The 18,885-nt window shown below is 41.1% G+C and overlaps 11 non-coding genes across 11 annotated transcripts; all 11 read right to left on the reverse strand.

The window, feature by feature from the left end:
• Nucleotides 1–210: 210 nt before the first annotated feature.
• TRNAK-UUU (transfer RNA lysine (anticodon UUU)) lies at nucleotides 211–283 on the reverse strand. The gene has a single exon. It is a non-coding gene; the product is annotated as a tRNA-Lys (tRNA).
• Nucleotides 284–1,052: 769 nt separating this feature from the next.
• TRNAK-UUU (transfer RNA lysine (anticodon UUU)) lies at nucleotides 1,053–1,125 on the reverse strand. The gene has a single exon. It is a non-coding gene; the product is annotated as a tRNA-Lys (tRNA).
• Nucleotides 1,126–2,735: 1,610 nt separating this feature from the next.
• TRNAK-UUU (transfer RNA lysine (anticodon UUU)) lies at nucleotides 2,736–2,808 on the reverse strand. The gene has a single exon. It is a non-coding gene; the product is annotated as a tRNA-Lys (tRNA).
• A 768-nt stretch (nucleotides 2,809–3,576) lies between these two features.
• On the reverse strand, nucleotides 3,577–3,649 carry TRNAK-UUU (transfer RNA lysine (anticodon UUU)). Its single transcript has one exon. It is a non-coding gene; the product is annotated as a tRNA-Lys (tRNA).
• Nucleotides 3,650–5,258: 1,609 nt separating this feature from the next.
• Nucleotides 5,259–5,331, reverse strand: TRNAK-UUU (transfer RNA lysine (anticodon UUU)). The gene has a single exon. It is a non-coding gene; the product is annotated as a tRNA-Lys (tRNA).
• Nucleotides 5,332–8,623: 3,292 nt separating this feature from the next.
• On the reverse strand, nucleotides 8,624–8,696 carry TRNAK-UUU (transfer RNA lysine (anticodon UUU)). The gene has a single exon. It is a non-coding gene; the product is annotated as a tRNA-Lys (tRNA).
• A 2,450-nt stretch (nucleotides 8,697–11,146) lies between these two features.
• TRNAK-UUU (transfer RNA lysine (anticodon UUU)) lies at nucleotides 11,147–11,219 on the reverse strand. The gene has a single exon. It is a non-coding gene; the product is annotated as a tRNA-Lys (tRNA).
• A 1,602-nt stretch (nucleotides 11,220–12,821) lies between these two features.
• Nucleotides 12,822–12,894, reverse strand: TRNAK-UUU (transfer RNA lysine (anticodon UUU)). Its single transcript has one exon. It is a non-coding gene; the product is annotated as a tRNA-Lys (tRNA).
• Nucleotides 12,895–13,665: 771 nt separating this feature from the next.
• TRNAK-UUU (transfer RNA lysine (anticodon UUU)) lies at nucleotides 13,666–13,738 on the reverse strand. Its single transcript has one exon. It is a non-coding gene; the product is annotated as a tRNA-Lys (tRNA).
• Nucleotides 13,739–15,347: 1,609 nt separating this feature from the next.
• On the reverse strand, nucleotides 15,348–15,420 carry TRNAK-UUU (transfer RNA lysine (anticodon UUU)). The gene has a single exon. It is a non-coding gene; the product is annotated as a tRNA-Lys (tRNA).
• A 1,609-nt stretch (nucleotides 15,421–17,029) lies between these two features.
• Nucleotides 17,030–17,102, reverse strand: TRNAK-UUU (transfer RNA lysine (anticodon UUU)). The gene has a single exon. It is a non-coding gene; the product is annotated as a tRNA-Lys (tRNA).
• Nucleotides 17,103–18,885: the final 1,783 nt, after the last annotated feature.

Raw genomic sequence — 18,885 nt, forward strand, 5'->3', positions numbered from 1 at the left:
TCCCCAATATTAAAACTTTGTACAAAGATTGCTATTTCATGCTATTTAGAAGCACAGTCAGGCTTGAAATGTTGGCAAAGCATCCAAGAACTCTGGACTCCACTACCTTAGAGTCATATTGCCCAAGGTTGCGATGCCATCAGAAATAGCACATATTAGAATGAGCAATTCATATTTCCTGCTTAATTTTTTGTAAAAGAAGCAAAGGTACGCCTGAACAGGGACTTGAACCCTGGACCCTCAGATTAAAAGTCTGATGCTCTACCGACTGAGCTATCCAGGCCCAGGGATTACTGCCCATTTGAAACTTGATTTTCACTCTACAGCACCTCCATACATGGCTACCTCACTGGGCAATAAAGGAAATGAATTACTAGTGCATTACACACATTTTGACACTGGAGACATAACTTTTTTCAGTCATTCCGTATCCAGATATAGAGATTTGCAGCATCTAGGACTTTAATGTTCACCCACTTACGGATTTGAATGTTTTGCCACATTCATGAGTGCAAACTTGCTCCCCAGTAAAGACGAACATGTGCTCCTCAATGCACACACTGGGCAATGCAGTCCACTCTAAATCGACGATTAATGACATGCTCGTTTTGTGCAATGGAGTTTCAGTCAATTGGAAAACATTTTGAAAAGTTATATTGCAACAGAAGCCCAGCCTTAAAAAAGTGGATTTCACTTCTAAATGATTACATGAGGAAGGAAAGGAGACCAGATGCAAAAAAGGTGCTGCGGCTTAGTTGGTTAAAGCGCCTGTCTAGTAAACAGGAGATCCTGAGTTCAAATCTCAGCAGCGCCTGTCTGCTTTTTTTTTCGACCAATCTGTCTCCCCAATATTAAAACTTTGTACAAAGATTGCTATTTCATGCTATTTAGAAGCACAGTCAGGCTTGAAATGTTGGCAAAGCATCCAAGAACTCTGGACTCCACTACCTTAGAGTCATATTGCCCAAGGTTGCGATGCCATCAGAAATAGCACATATTAGAATGAGCAATTCATATTTCCTGCTTAATTTTTTGTAAAAGAAGCAAAGGTACGCCTGAACAGGGACTTGAACCCTGGACCCTCAGATTAAAAGTCTGATGCTCTACCGACTGAGCTATCCAGGCACAGGGATCACTGCCCATTTGAAACTTGATTTTCACTCTACAGCACCTCCATACATGGCTACCTCACTGGTCAATAAAGGAAATGAATTACTAGTGCATTACACACATTTTGACACTGGAGACATAACTTTTTTCAGTCATTCCGTATCCAGATATAGAGATTTGCAGCATGTAGGACTTTAATGGTCACCCACTTACGGATTTGAATGTTTTGCCACATTCATGAGTGCAAACTTGCTCCCCAGTAAAGACGAACATGTGCTCCTCAATGCACACACTGGGCAATGCAGTCCACTCTAAATCGACGATTAATGACATGCTCGTTTTGTGCAATGGAGTTTCAGTCAATTGGAAAACATTTTGAAAAGTTATATTGCTACAGAAGCCTAGCCTTAAAAAAAGTGGATTTCACTTCTAAATGATTACATGAGGAAGGAAAGGAGACCAGATGCAAAAAAGGTGCTGTGGCTTAGTTGGTTAAAGCGCCTGTCTAGTAAACAGGAGATCCTGAGTTTGAATGTCAGCAGCGCCTGTCTGCTTTTTTTTCGACCAATCTGTCTCCCCAATGTTAAAACTTTGTACAAAGATTGCTATTTCATGCTATTTAGAAGCACAGTCAGGCTTGAAATGTTGGCAAAGCCTCCAAGAACTCTGGACTCCACTACCTTAGAGTCATATTGCCCAAGGTTGCGATGCCATCAGAAATAGCACATATTAGAATGAGCAATTCATATTTCCTGCTTAATTTTTTGTAAAAGAAGCAAAGGTACGCCTGAACCGTGACTTGAACCCTGGACCCTCAGATTAAAAGTCTGATGCTCTACCGACTGAGCTATCCAGGCACAGGGATCACTGCCCATTTGAAACTTGATTTTCACTCTACAGCACCTCCATACATGGCTACCTCACTGGTCAATAAAGGAAATTAATTACTAGTGCATTACACACATTTTGACACTGGAGACATAACTTTTTTCAGTCATTCCGTATCCAGATATAGAGATTTGCAGCATCTAGGACTTTAATGTTCACCCACTTACGGATTTGAATGTTTTGCCACATTCATGAGTGCAAACTTGCTCCCCAGTAAAGACGAACATGTGCTCCTCAATGCACACACTGGGCAATGCAGTCCACTCTAAATCGACGATTAATGACATGCTCGTTTTGTGCATTGGAGTTTCAGTCAATTGGAAAACATTTTGAAAAGTTATATTGCAACAGAAGCCCAGCGTTAAAAAAGTGGATTTCACTTCTAAATGATTACATGAGGAAGGAAAGGAGACCAGATGCAAAAAAGGTGCTGTGGCTTAGTTGGTTAAAGCGCCTGTCTAGTAAACAGGAGATCCTGAGTTCGAATCTCACCAGCGCCTGTCTGCTTTTTTTTCGACCAATCTGTCTCCCCAATATTAAAACTTTGTACAAAGATTGCTATTTCATGCTATTTAGAAGCAGAGTCAGGCTTGAAATGTTGGCAAAGCATCCAAGAACTCTGGACTCCACTACCTTAGAGTCATATTGCCCAAGGTTGCGATGCCATCAGAAATAGCACATATTAGAATGAGCAATTCATATTTCCTGCTTAATTTTTTGTAAAAGAAGCAAAGGTACGCCTGAACAGGGACTTGAACCCTGGACCCTCAGATTAAAAGTCTGATGCTCTACCGACTGAGCTATCCAGGCACAGGGATTACTGCTCATTTGAAACTTGATTTTCACTCTACAGCACCTCCATACATGGCTACCTCACTGGTCAATAAAGGAAATGAATTACTAGTGCATTACACACATTTTGACACTGGAGACATAACTTTTTTCAGTCATTCCGTATCCAGATATAGAGATTTGCAGCATGTAGGACTTTAATGGTCACCCACTTACGGATTTGAATGTTTTGCCACATTCATGAGTGCAAACTTGCTCCCCAGTAAAGACGAACATGTGCTCCTCAATGCACACACTGGGCAATGCAGTCCACTCTAAATCGACGATTAATGACATGCTCGTTTTGTGCAATGGAGTTTCAGTCAATTGGAAAACATTTTGAAAAGTTATATTGCAACAGAAGCCCAGCCTTAAAAAAGTGGATTTCACTTCTAAATGATTACATGAGGAAGGAAAGGAGACCAGATGCAAAAAAGGTGCTGCGGCTTAGTTGGTTAAAGCGCCTGTCTAGTAAACAGGAGATCCTGAGTTCGAATCTCAGCAGCGCCTGTCTGCTTTTTTTTCGACCAATCTGTCTCCCCAATATTAAAACTTTGTACAAAGATTGCTATTTCATGCTATTTAGAAGCACAGTCAGGCTTGAAATGTTGGCAAAGCATCCAAGAACTCTGGACTCCACTACCTTAGAGTCATATTGCCCAAGGTTGCGATGCCATCAGAAATAGCACATATTAGAATGAGCAATTCATATTTCCTGCTTAATTTTTTGTAAAAGAAGCAAAGGTACGCCTGAACAGGGACTTGAACCCTGGACCCTCAGATTAAAAGTCTGATGCTCTACCGACTGAGCTATCCAGGCACAGGGATTACTGCCCATTTGAAACTTGATTTTCACTCTACAGCACCTCCATACATGGCTACCTCACTGGGCAATAAAGGAAATGAATTACTAGTGCATTACACACATTTTGACACTGGAGACATAACTTTTTTCAGTCATTCCGTATCCAGATATAGAGATTTGCAGCATCTAGGACTTTAATGTTCACCCACTTACGGATTTGAATGTTTTGCCACATTCATGAGTGCAAACTTGCTCCCCAGTAAAGACGAACATGTGCTCCTCAATGCACACACTGGGCAATGCAGTCCACTCTAAATCGACGATTAATGACATGCTCGTTTTGTGCAATGGAGTTTCAGTCAATTGGAAAACATTTTGAAAAGTTATATTGCAACAGAAGCCCAGCCTTAAAAAAGTGGATTTCACTTCTAAATGATTACATGAGGAAGGAAAGGAGACCAGATGCAAAAAAGGTGCTGCGGCTTAGTTGGTTAAAGCGCCTGTCTAGTAAACAGGAGATCCTGAGTTCAAATCTCAGCAGCGCCTGTCTGCTTTTTTTTCGACCAATCTGTCTCCCCAATATTAAAACTTTGTACAAAGATTGCTATTTCATGCTATTTAGAAGCACAGTCAGGCTTGAAATGTTGGCAAAGCATCCAAGAACTCTGGACTCCACTACCTTAGAGTCATATTGCCCAAGGTTGCGATGCCATCAGAAATAGCACATATTAGAATGAGCAATTCATATTTCCTGCTTAATTTTTTGTAAAAGAAGCAAAGGTACGCCTGAACAGGGACTTGAACCCTGGACCCTCAGATGAAAAGTCTGATGCTCTACCGACTGAGCTATCCAGGCACAGGGATCACTGCCCATTTGAAACTTGATTTTCACTCTACAGCACCTCCATACATGGCTACCTCACTGGTCAATAAAGGAAATGAATTACTAGTGCATTACACACATTTTGACACTGGAGACATAACTTTTTTCAGTCATTCCGTATCCAGATATAGAGATTTGCAGCATGTAGGACTTTAATGGTCACCCACTTACGGATTTGAATGTTTTGCCACATTCATGAGTGCAAACTTGCTCCCCAGTAAAGACGAACATGTGCTCCTCAATGCACACACTGGGCAATGCAGTCCACTCTAAATCGACGATTAATGACATGCTCGTTTTGTGCAATGGAGTTTCAGTCAATTGGAAAACATTTTGAAAAGTTATATTGCAACAGAAGCCCAGCCTTAAAAAAGTGGATTTCACTTCTAAATGATTACATGAGGAAGGAAAGGAGACCAGATGCAAAAAAGGTGCTGCGGCTTAGTTGGTTAAAGCGCCTGTCTAGTAAACAGGAGATCCTGAGTTCGAATCTCAGCAGCGCCTGTCTGCTTTTTTTTCGACCAATCTGTCTCCCCAATATTAAAACTTTGTACAAAGATTGCTATTTCATGCTATTTAGAAGCACAGTCAGGCTTGAAATGTTGGCAAAGCATCCAAGAACTCTGGACTCCACTACCTTAGAGTCATATTGCCCAAGGTTGCGATGCCATCAGAAATAGCACATATTAGAATGAGCAATTCATATTTCCTGCTTAATTTTTTGTAAAAGAAGCAAAGGTACGCCTGAACAGGGACTTGAACCCTGGACCCTCAGATTAAAAGTCTGATGCTCTACCGACTGAGCTATCCAGGCACAGGGATTACTGCCCATTTGAAACTTGATTTTCACTCTACAGCACCTCCATACATGGCTACCTCACTGGGCAATAAAGGAAATGAATTACTAGTGCATTACACACATTTTGACACTGGAGACATAACTTTTTTCAGTCATTCCGTATCCAGATATAGAGATTTGCAGCATCTAGGACTTTAATGTTCACCCACTTACGGATTTGAATGTTTTGCCACATTCATGAGTGCAAACTTGCTCCCCAGTAAAGACGAACATGTGCTCCTCAATGCACACACTGGGCAATGCAGTCCACTCTAAATCGACGATTAATGACATGCTCGTTTTGTGCAATGGAGTTTCAGTCAATTGGAAAACATTTTGAAAAGTTATATTGCAACAGAAGCCCAGCCTTAAAAAAGTGGATTTCACTTCTAAATGATTACATGAGGAAGGAAAGGAGACCAGATGCAAAAAAGGTGCTGCGGCTTAGTTGGTTAAAGCGCCTGTCTAGTAAACAGGAGATCCTGAGTTCAAATCTCAGCAGCGCCTGTCTGCTTTTTTTTCGACCAATCTGTCTCCCCAATATTAAAACTTTGTACAAAGATTGCTATTTCATGCTATTTAGAAGCACAGTCAGGCTTGAAATGTTGGCAAAGCATCCAAGAACTCTGGACTCCACTACCTTAGAGTCATATTGCCCAAGGTTGCGATGCCATCAGAAATAGCACATATTAGAATGAGCAATTCATATTTCCTGCTTAATTTTTTGTAAAAGAAGCAAAGGTACGCCTGAACAGGGACTTGAACCCTGGACCCTCAGATGAAAATTCTGATGCTCTACCGACTGAGCTATCCAGGCACAGGGATCACTGCCCATTTGAAACTTGATTTTCACTCTACAGCACCTCCATACATGGCTACCTCACTGGTCAATAAAGGAAATGAATTACTAGTGCATTACACACATTTTGACACTGGAGACATAACTTTTTTCAGTCATTCCGTATCCAGATATAGAGATTTGCAGCATCTAGGACTTTAATGTTCACCCACTTACGGATTTGAATGTTTTGCCACATTCATGAGTGCAAACTTGCTCCCCAGTAAAGACGAACATGTGCTCCTCAATGCACACACTGGGCAATGCAGTCCACTCTAAATCGACGATTAATGACATGCTCGTTTTGTGCAATGGAGTTTCAGTCAATTGGAAAACATTTTGAAAAGTTATATTGCTACAGAAGCCTAGCCTTAAAAAAAGTGGATTTCACTTCTAAATGATTACATGAGGAAGGAAAGGAGACCAGATGCAAAAAAGGTGCTGTGGCTTAGTTGGTTAAAGCGCCTGTCTAGTAAACAGGAGATCCTGAGTTTGAATCTCAGCAGCGCCTGTCTGCTTTTTTTTCGACCAATCTGTCTCCCCAATGTTAAAACTTTGTACAAAGATTGCTATTTCATGCTATTTAGAAGCACAGTCAGGCTTGAAATGTTGGCAAAGCCTCCAAGAACTCTGGACTCCACTACCTTAGAGTCATATTGCCCAAGGTTGCGATGCCATCAGAAATAGCACATATTAGAATGAGCAATTCATATTTCCTGCTTAATTTTTTGTAAAAGAAGCAAAGGTACACCTGAACAGTGACTTGAACCCTGGACCCTCAGATTAAAAGTCTGATGCTCTACCGACTGAGCTATCCAGGCAGAGGGATCACTGCCCATTTGAAACTTGATTTTCACTCTACAGCACCTACATACATGGCTACCTCACTGGTCAATAAAGGAAATTAATTACTAGTGCATTACACACATTTTGACACTGGAGACATAACTTTTTTCAGTCATTCCGTATCCAGATATAGAGATTTGCAGCATCTAGGACTTTAATGTTCACCCACTTACGGATTTGAATGTTTTGCCACATTCATGAGTGCAAACTTGCTCCCCAGTAAAGACGAACATGTGCTCCTCAATGCACACACTGGGCAATGCAGTCCACTCTAAATCGACGATTAATGACATGCTCGTTTTGTGCAATGGAGTTTCAGTCAATTGGAAAACATTTTGAAAAGTTATATTGCAACAGAAGCCCAGCCTTAAAAAAGTGGATTTCACTTCTAAATGATTACATGAGGAAGGAAAGGAAACCAGATGCAAAAAAGGTGCTGTGGCTTAGTTGGTTAAAGCGCCTGTCTAGTAAACAGGAGATCCTGAGTTCAAATCTCAGCAGCGCCTGTCTGCTTTTTTTTCGACCAATCTGTCTCCCCAATATTAAAACTTTGTACAAAGATTGCTATTTCATGCTATTTAGAAGCACAGTCAGGCTTGAAATGTTGGCAAAGCATCCAAGAACTCTGGACTCCACTACCTTAGAGTCATATTGCCCAAGGTTGCGATGCCATCAGAAATAGCACATATTAGAATGAGCAATTCATATTTCCTGCTTAATTTTTTGTAAAAGAAGCAAAGGTACGCCTGAACAGGGACTTGAACCCTGGACCCTCAGATGAAAAGTCTGATGCTCTACCGACTGAGCTATCCAGGCACAGGGATCACTGCCCATTTGAAACTTGATTTTCACTCTACAGCACCTCCATACATGGCTACCTCACTGGTCAATAAAGGAAATGAATTACTAGTGCATTACACACATTTTGACACTGGAGACATAACTTTTTTCAGTCATTCCGTATCCAGATATAGAGATTTGCAGCATGTAGGACTTTAATGGTCACCCACTTACGGATTTGAATGTTTTGCCACATTCATGAGTGCAAACTTGCTCCCCAGTAAAGACGAACATGTGCTCCTCAATGCACACACTGGGCAATGCAGTCCACTCTAAATCGACGATTAATGACATGCTCGTTTTGTGCAATGGATTTTCAGTCAATTGGAAAACATTTTGAAAAGTTATATTGCAACAGAAGCCCAGCCTTAAAAAAGTGGATTTCACTTCTAAATGATTACATGAGGAAGGAAAGGAGACCAGATGCAAAAAAGGTGCTGCGGCTTAGTTGGTTAAAGCGCCTGTCTAGTAAACAGGAGATCCTGAGTTCGAATCTCAGCAGCGCCTGTCTGCTTTTTTTTCGACCAATCTGTCTCCCCAATATTAAAACTTTGTACAAAGATTGCTATTTCATGCTATTTAGAAGCACAGTCAGGCTTGAAATGTTGGCAAAGCATCCAAGAACTCTGGACTCCACTACCTTAGAGTCATATTGCCCAAGGTTGCGATGCCATCAGAAATAGCACATATTAGAATGAGCAATTCATATTTCCTGCTTAATTTTTTGTAAAAGAAGCAAAGGTACGCCTGAACAGGGACTTGAACCCTGGACCCTCAGATTAAAAGTCTGATGCTCTACCGACTGAGCTATCCAGGCACAGGGATTACTGCCCATTTGAAACTTGATTTTCACTCTACAGCACCTCCATACATGGCTACCTCACTGGGCAATAAAGGAAATGAATTACTAGTGCATTACACACATTTTGACACTGGAGACATAACTTTTTTCAGTCATTCCGTATCCAGATATAGAGATTTGCAGCATCTAGGACTTTAATGTTCACCCACTTACGGATTTGAATGTTTTGCCACATTCATGAGTGCAAACTTGCTCCCCAGTAAAGACGAACATGTGCTCCTCAATGCACACACTGGGCAATGCAGTCCACTCTAAATCGACGATTAATGACATGCTCGTTTTGTGCAATGGAGTTTCAGTCAATTGGAAAACATTTTGAAAAGTTATATTGCAACAGAAGCCCAGCCTTAAAAAAGTGGATTTCACTTCTAAATGATTACATGAGGAAGGAAAGGAGACCAGATGCAAAAAAGGTGCTGCGGCTTAGTTGGTTAAAGCGCCTGTCTAGTAAACAGGAGATCCTGAGTTCAAATCTCAGCAGCGCCTGTCTGCTTTTTTTTCGACCAATCTGTCTCCCCAATATTAAAACTTTGTACAAAGATTGCTATTTCATGCTATTTAGAAGCACAGTCAGGCTTGAAATGTTGGCAAAGCATCCAAGAACTCTGGACTCCACTACCTTAGAGTCATATTGCCCAAGGTTGCGATGCCATCAGAAATAGCACATATTAGAATGAGCAATTCATATTTCCTGCTTAATTTTTTGTAAAAGAAGCAAAGGTACGCCTGAACAGGGACTTGAACCCTGGACCCTCAGATGAAAATTCTGATGCTCTACCGACTGAGCTATCCAGGCACAGGGATCACTGCCCATTTGAAACTTGATTTTCACTCTACAGCACCTCCATACATGGCTACCTCACTGGTCAATAAAGGAAATGAATTACTAGTGCATTACACACATTTTGACACTGGAGACATAACTTTTTTCAGTCATTCCGTATCCAGATATAGAGATTTGCAGCATCTAGGACTTTAATGTTCACCCACTTACGGATTTGAATGTTTTGCCACATTCATGAGTGCAAACTTGCTCCCCAGTAAAGACGAACATGTGCTCCTCAATGCACACACTGGGCAATGCAGTCCACTCTAAATTGACGATTAATGACATGCTCGTTTTGTGCAATGGAGTTTCAGTCAATTGGAAAACATTTTGAAAAGTTATATTGCTACAGAAGCCTAGCCTTAAAAAAAGTGGATTTCACTTCTAAATGATTACATGAGGAAGGAAAGGAGACCAGATGCAAAAAAGGTGCTGTGGCTTAGTTGGTTAAAGCGCCTGTCTAGTAAACAGGAGATCCTGAGTTTGAATCTCAGCAGCGCCTGTCTGCTTTTTTTTCGACCAATCTGTCTCCCCAATGTTAAAACTTTGTACAAAGATTGCTATTTCATGCTATTTAGAAGCACAGTCAGGCTTGAAATGTTGGCAAAGCCTCCAAGAACTCTGGACTCCACTACCTTAGAGTCATATTGCCCAAGGTTGCGATGCCATCAGAAATAGCACATATTAGAATGAGCAATTCATATTGCTGCTTAATTTTTTGTAAAAGAAGCAAAGGTACACCTGAACAGTGACTTGAACCCTGGACCCTCAGATTAAAAGTCTGATGCTCTACCGACTAAGCTATCCAGGCACAGGGATCACTGCCCATTTGAAACTTGATTTTCACTCTACAGCACCTCCATACATGGCTACCTCACTGGTCAATAAAGGAAATTAATTACTAGTGCATTACACACATTTTGACACTGGAGACATAACTTTTTTCAGTCATTCCGTATCCAGATATAGAGATTTGCAGCATCTAGGACTTTAATGTTCACCCACTTACGGATTTGAATGTTTTGCCACATTCATGAGTGCAAACTTGCTCCCCAGTAAAGACGAACATGTGCTCCTCAATGCACACACTGGGCAATGCAGTCCACTCTAAATCGACGATTAATGACATGCTCGTTTTGTGCAATGGAGTTTCAGTCAATTGGAAAACATTTTGAAAAGTTATATTGCAACAGAAGCCCAGCCTTAAAAAAGTGGATTTCACTTCTAAATGATTACATGAGGAAGGAAAGGAAACCAGATGCAAAAAAGGTGCTGTGGCTTAGTTGGTTAAAGTGCCTGTCTAATAAACAGGAGATCCTGAGTTCGAATCTCAGCAGCGCCTGTCTGCTTTTTTTTCGACCAATCTGTCTCCCCAATATTAAAACTTCGTACAAAGATTGCTATTTCATGCTATTTAGAAGCACAGTCAGGCTTGAAATGTTGGCAAAGCATCCAAGAACTCTGGACTCCACTACCTTAGAGTCATATTGCCCAAGGTTGCGATGCCATCAGAAATAGCACATATTAGAATGAGCAATTCATATTTCCTGCTTAATTTTTTGTAAAAGAAGCAAAGGTACGCCTGAACAGGGACTTGAACCCTGGACCCTCAGATTAAAAGTCTGATGCTCTACCGACTGAGCTATCCAGGCACAGGGATCACTGCCCATTTGAAACTTGATTTTCACTCTACAGCACCTCCATACATGGCTACCTCACTGGTCAATAAAGGAAATGAATTACTAGTGCATTACACACATTTTGACACTGGAGACATAACTTTTTTCAGTCATTCCGTATCCAGATATAGAGATTTGCAGCATGTAGGACTTTAATGGTCACCCACTTACGGATTTGAATGTTTTGCCACATTCATGAGTGCAAACTTGCTCCCCAGTAAAGACGAACATGTGCTCCTCAATGCACACACTGGGCAATGCAGTCCACTCTAAATCGACGATTACTGACATGCTCGTTTTGTGCAATGGAGTTTCAGTCAATTGGAAAACATTTTGAAAAGTTATATTGCAACAGAAGCCTAGCCTTAAAAAAAGTGGATTTCACTTCTAAATGATTACATGAGGAAGGAAAGGAGCCCAGATGCAAAAAAGGTGCTGTGGCTTAGTTGGTTAAAGCGCCTGTCTAGTAAACAGGAGATCCTGAGTTTGAATCTCAGCAGCGCCTGTCTGCTTTTTTTTCGACCAATCTGTCTCCCCAATGTTAAAACTTTGTACAAAGATTGCTATTTCATGCTATTTAGAAGCACAGTCAGGCTTGAAATGTTGGCAAAGCCTCCAAGAACTCTGGACTCCACTACCTTAGAGTCATATTGCCCAGGGTTGCGATGCCATCAGAAATAGCACATATTAGAATGAGCAATTCATATTTCCTGCTTAATTTTTTGTAAAAGAAGCAAAGGTACGCCTGAACCGTGACTTGAACCCTGGACCCTCAGATTAAAAGTCTGATGCTCTACCCATCCAGGCACAGGGATCACTGCCCATTTGAAACTTGATTTTCACTCTACAGTACCTCCATACATGGCTACCTCACTGGTCAATAAAGGAAATGAATTACTAGTGCATTACACACATTTTGACACTGGAGACATAACTTTTTTCAGACATTCCGTATCCAGATATAGAGATTTGCAGCATCTAGGACTTTAATGTTCACCCACTTACGGATTTGAATGTTTTGCCACATTCATGAGTGCAAACTTGCTCCCCAGTAAAGACGAACATGTGCTCCTCAATGCACACACTGGGCAATGCAGTCCACTCTAAATCGACGATTAATGACATGCTCGTTTTGTGCAATGGAGTTTCAGTCAATTGGAAAACATTTTGAAAAGTTATATTGCAACAGAAGCCCAGCCTTAAAAAAGTGGATTTCACTTCTAAATGATTACATGAGGAAGGAAAGGAGACCAGATGCAAAAAAGGTGCTGCGGCTTAGTTGGTTAAAGCGCCTGTCTAGTAAACAGGAGATCCTGAGTTTGAATCTCAGCAGCGCCTGTCTGCTTTTTTTTCGACCAATCTGTCTCCCCAATATTAAAACTTTGTACAAAGATTGCTATTTCATGCTATTTAGAAGCACAGTCAGGCTTGAAATGTTGGCAAAGCATCCAAGAACTCTGGACTCCACTACCTTAGAGTCATATTGCCCAAGGTTGCGATGCCATCAGAAATAGCACATATTAGAATGAGCAATTCATATTTCCTGCTTAATTTTTTGTAAAAGAAGCAAAGGTACGCCTGAACAGGGACTTGAACCCTGGACCCTCAGATTAAAAGTCTGATGCTCTACCAACTGAGCTATCCAGGCACAGGGATCACTGCCCATTTGAAACTTGATTTTCACTCTACAGCACCTCCATACATGGCTACCTCACTGGTCAATAAAGGAAATGAATTACTAGTGCATTACACACATTTTGACACTGGAGACATAACTTTTTTCAGTCATTCCGTATCCAGATATAGAGATTTGCAGCATCTAGGACTTTAATGTTCACCCACTTACGGATTTGAATGTTTTGCCACATTCATGAGTGCAAACTTGCTCCCCATTAAAGACGAACATGTGCTCCTCAATGCACACACTGGGCAATGCAGTCCACTCTAAATCGACGATTAATGACATGCTCGTTTTGTGCAATGGAGTTTCAGTCAATTGGAAAACATTTTGAAAAGTTATATTGCAACAGAAGCCCAGCCTTAAAAAAAAGTGGATTTCACTTCTAAATGATTACATGAGGAAGGAAAGGAGACCAGATGCAAAAAAGGTGCTGTGGCTTAGTTGGTTAAAGCGCCTGTCTAGTAAAAAGGAGATCCTGAGTTCGAATCTCAGCAGCGCCTCTCTGCTTTTTTTTTCGACCAATCTGTCTCCCCAATATTAAAACTTTGTACAAAGATTGCTATTTCATGCTATTTAGAAGCACAGTCAGGCTTGAAATGTTGGCAAAGCACCCAAGAACTCTGGTCTCCACTACCTTAGAGTCATATTGCCCAAGGTTGTGATGCCATCAGAAATAGCAAATATTAGAATGAGCAATTCATATTTCCTGCTTAATTTATTGTAAAAGAAGCAAAGGTACGCCTGAACAGGGACTTGAACCCTGGACCCTCAGATTAAAAGTCTGATGCTCTACCGACTGAGCTATCCAGGCACAGGGATCACTGCCATTTGAAACTTGATTTTCACTCTACAGCACCTCCATACATGGCTACCTCACTGGTCAATAAAGGAAATGAATTACTAGTGCATTACACACATTTTGACACTGGAGACATAACTTTTTTCAGTCATTCCGTATCCAGATATAGAGATTTGCAGCATGTAGGACTTTAATGGTCATCCAGCCCACGCATTTGAATGTTTTGCCGCATTCATGAGTGCAAACTTGCTCACCAGTAAAGACGTACATGTGCTCCTCAATGCACACACTGGGCAATGCAGTCCACTCTAAATCGTCGATTACTGACATGCTCGTTTTGTGCAATGGAGTTTCAGTCAATTGGAAAACATTTTGAAAAGTTATATTGCAACAGAAGCCCAGCCTTAAAAAAGTGGATTTCACTTCTAAATGATTACATGAGGAAGGAAAGGAGACCAGATGCAAAAAAGGTGCTGTGGCTTAGTTGGTTAAAGCGCCTGTCTAGTAAACAGGAGATCCTGAGTTCGAATCTCACCAGCGCCTGTCTGCTTTTTTTTCGACCAATCTGTCTCCCCAATATTAAAACTTTGTACAAAGATTGCTATTTCATGCTATTTAGAAGCACAGTCAGGCTTGAAATGTTGGCAAAGCATCCAAGAACTCTGGACTCCACTACCTTAGAGTCATATTGCCCAAGGTTGCGATGCCATCAGAAATAGCACATATTAGAATGAGCAATTCATATTTCCTGCTTAATTTTTTGTAAAAGAAGCAAAGGTACGCCTGAACAGTGACTTGAACCCTGGACCCTCAGATTAAAAGTCTGATGCTCTACCGACTGAGCTATCCAGGCACAGGGATCACTGCCCATTTGAAACTTGATTTTCACTCTACAGCACCTCCATACATGGCTACCTCACTGGTCAATAAAGGAAATGAATTACTAGTGCATTACACACATTTTGACACTGGAGACATAACTTTTTTCAGTCATTCCGTATCCAGATATAGAGATTTGCAGCATGTAGGACTTTAATGGTCACCCACTTACGGATTTGAATGTTTTGCCACATTCATGAGTGCAAACTTGCTCCCCAGTAAAGACGAACATGTGCTCCTCAATGCACACACTGGGCAATGCAGTCCACTCTAAATCGACGATTAATGACATGCTCGTTTTGTGCAATGGAGTTTCAGTCAATTGGAAAACATTTTGAAAAGTTATATTGCAACAGAAGCCCAGCCTTAAAAAAGTGGATTTCACTTCTAAATGATTACATGAGGAAGGAAAGGAGACCAGATGCAAAAAAGGTGCTGCGGCTTAGTTGGTTAAAGCGCCTGTCTAGTAAACAGGAGATCCTGAGTTCGAATCTCAGCAGCGCCTGTCTGCTTTTTTTTCGACCAATCTGTCTCCCCAATATTAAAACTTTGTACAAAGATTGCTATTTCATGCTATTTAGAAGCACAGTCAGGCTTGAAATGTTGGCAAAGCATCCAAGAACTCTGGACTCCACTACCTTAGAGTCATATTGCCCAAGGTTGCGATGCCATCAGAAATAGCACATATTAGAATGAGCAATTCATATTTCCTGCTTAATTTTTTGTAAAAGAAGCAAAGGTACGCCTGAACAGGGACTTGAACCCTGGACCCTCAGATTAAAAGTCTGATGCTCTACCGACTGAGCTATCCAGGCACAGGGATTACTGCCCATTTGAAACTTGATTTTCACTCTACAGCACCTCCATACATGGCTACCTCACTGGGCAATAAAGGAAATGAATTACTAGTGCATTACACACATTTTGACACTGGAGACATAACTTTTTTCAGTCATTCCGTATCCAGATATAGAGATTTGCAGCATCTAGGACTTTAATGTTCACCCACTTACGGATTTGAATGTTTTGCCACATTCATGAGTGCAAACTTGCTCCCCAGTAAAGACGAACATGTGCTCCTCAATGCACACACTGGGCAATGCAGTCCACTCTAAATCGACGATTAATGACATGCTCGTTTTGTGCAATGGAGTTTCAGTCAATTGGAAAACATTTTGAAAAGTTATATTGCAACAGAAGCCCAGCCTTAAAAAAGTGTATTTCACTTCTAAATGATTACATGAGGAAGGAAAGGAGACCAGATGCAAAAAAGGTGCTGCGGCTTAGTTGGTTAAAGCGCCTGTCTAGTAAACAGGAGATCCTGAGTTCAAATCTCAGCAGCGCCTGTCTGCTTTTTTTTCGACCAATCTGTCTCCCCAATGTTAAAACTTTGTACAAAGATTGCTATTTCATGCTATTTAGAAGCACAGTCAGGCTTGAAATGTTGGCAAAGCCTCCAAGAACTCTGGACTCCACTACCTTAGAGTCATATTGCCCAAGGTTGCGATGCCATCAGAAATAGCACATATTAGAATGAGCAATTCATATTTCCTGCTTAATTTTTTGTAAAAGAAGCAAAGGTACGCCTGAACAGTGACTTGAACCCTGGACCCTCAGATTAAAAGTCTGATGCTCTACCGACTGAGCTATCCAGGCACAGGGATCACTGCCCATTTGAAACTTGATTTTCACTCTACAGCACCTCCATACATGGCTACCTCACTGGTCAATAAAGGAAATGAATTACTAGTGCATTACACACATTTTGACACTGGAGACATAACTTTTTTCAGTCATTCCGTATCCAGATATAGAGATTTGCAGCATGTAGGACTTTAATGGTCACCCACTTACGGATTTGAATGTTTTGCCACATTCATGAGTGCAAACTTGCTCCCCAGTAAAGACGAACATGTGCTCCTCAATGCACACACTGGGCAATGCAGTCCACTCTAAATCGACGATTAATGACATGCTCGTTTTGTGCAATGGAGTTTCAGTCAATTGGAAAACATTTTGAAAAGTTATATTGCAACAGAAGCCCAGCCTTAAAAAAGTGGATTTCACTTCTAAATGATTACATGAGGAAGGAAAGGAGACCAGATGCAAAAAAGGTGCTGCGGCTTAGTTGGTTAAAGCGCCTGTCTAGTAAACAGGAGATCCTGAGTTCGAATCTCAGCAGCGCCTGTCTGCTTTTTTTTCGACCAATCTGTCTCCCCAATATTAAAACTTTGTACAAAGATTGCTATTTCATGCTATTTAGAAGCACAGTCAGGCTTGAAATGTTGGCAAAGCATCCAAGAACTCTGGACTCCACTACCTTAGAGTCATATTGCCCAAGGTTGCGATGCCATCAGAAATAGCACATATTAGAATGAGCAATTCATATTTCCTGCTTAATTTTTTGTAAAAGAAGCAAAGGTACGCCTGAACAGGGACTTGAACCCTGGACCCTCAGATTAAAAGTCTGATGCTCTACCGACTGAGCTATCCAGGCACAGGGATTACTGCCCATTTGAAACTTGATTTTCACTCTACAGCACCTCCATACATGGCTACCTCACTGGGCAATAAAGGAAATGAATTACTAGTGCATTACACACATTTTGACACTGGAGACATAACTTTTTTCAGTCATTCCGTATCCAGATATAGAGATTTGCAGCATCTAGGACTTTAATGTTCACCCACTTACGGATTTGAATGTTTTGCCACATTCATGAGTGCAAACTTGCTCCCCAGTAAAGACGAACATGTGCTCCTCAATGCACACACTGGGCAATGCAGTCCACTCTAAATCGACGATTAATGACATGCTCGTTTTGTGCAATGGAGTTTCAGTCAATTGGAAAACATTTTGAAAAGTTATATTGCAACAGAAGCCCAGCCTTAAAAAAGTGGATTTCACTTCTAAATGATTACATGAGGAAGGAAAGGAGACCAGATGCAAAAAAGGTGCTGCGGCTTAGTTGGTTAAAGCGCCTGTCTAGTAAACAGGAGATCCTGAGTTCAAATCTCAGCAGCGCCTGTCTGCTTTTTTTTCGACCAATCTGTCTCCCCAATATTAAAACTTTGTACAAAGATTGCTATTTCATGCTATTTAGAAGCACAGTCAGGCTTGAAATGTTGGCAAAGCATCCAAGAACTCTGGACTCCACTACCTTAGAGTCATATTGCCCAAGGTTGCGATGCCATCAGAAATAGCACATATTAGAATGAGCAATTCATATTTCCTGCTTAATTTTTTGTAAAAGAAGCAAAGGTACGCCTGAACAGGGACTTGAACCCTGGACCCTCAGATGAAAATTCTGATGCTCTACCGACTGAGCTATCCAGGCACAGGGATCACTGCCCATTTGAAACTTGATTTTCACTCTACAGCACCTCCATACATGGCTACCTCACTGGTCAATAAAGGAAATGAATTACTAGTGCATTACACACATTTTGACACTGGAGACATAACTTTTTTCAGTCATTCCGTATCCAGATATAGAGATTTGCAGCATCTAGGACTTTAATGTTCACCCACTTACGGATTTGAATGTTTTGCCACATTCATGAGTGCAAACTTGCTCCCCAGTAAAGACGAACATGTGCTCCTCAATGCACACACTGGGCAATGCAGTCCACTCTAAATCGACGATTAATGACATGCTCGTTTTGTGCAATGGAGTTTCAGTCAATTGGAAAACATTTTGAAAAGTTATATTGCTACAGAAGCCTAGCCTTAAAAAAAGTGGATTTCACTTCTAAATGATTACATGAGGAAGGAAAGGAGACCAGATGCAAAAAAGGTGCTGTGGCTTAGTTGGTTAAAGCGCCTGTCTAGTAAACAGGAGATCATGAGTTTGAATCTCAGCAGCGCCTGTCTGCTTTTTTTTCGACCAATCTGTCTCCCCAATGTTAAAACTTTGTACAAAGATTGCTATTTCATGCTATTTAGAAGCACAGTCAGGCTTGAAATGTTGGCAAAGCCTCCAAGAACTCTGGACTCCACTACCTTAGAGTCATATTGCCCAAGGTTGCGATGCCATCAGAAATAGCACATATTAGAATGAGCAATTCATATTTCCTGCTTAATTTTTTGTAAAAGAAGCAAAGGTACACCTGAACAGTGACTTGAACCCTGGACCCTCAGATTAAAAGTCTGATGCTCTACCGACTGAGCTATCCAGGCACAGGGATCACTGCCCATTTGAAACTTGATTTTCACTCTACAGCACCTACATACATGGCTACCTCACTGGTCAATAAAGGAAATTAATTACTAGTGCATT

The sequence above is a fragment of the Ambystoma mexicanum genome, unplaced genomic scaffold, assembly GCF_040938575.1.
Source record: "Ambystoma mexicanum isolate Mex_15411 unplaced genomic scaffold, UKY_AmexF1_1 Mex_scaf1, whole genome shotgun sequence".
Classification (NCBI taxonomy): domain Eukaryota; kingdom Metazoa; phylum Chordata; class Amphibia; order Caudata; family Ambystomatidae; genus Ambystoma; species Ambystoma mexicanum.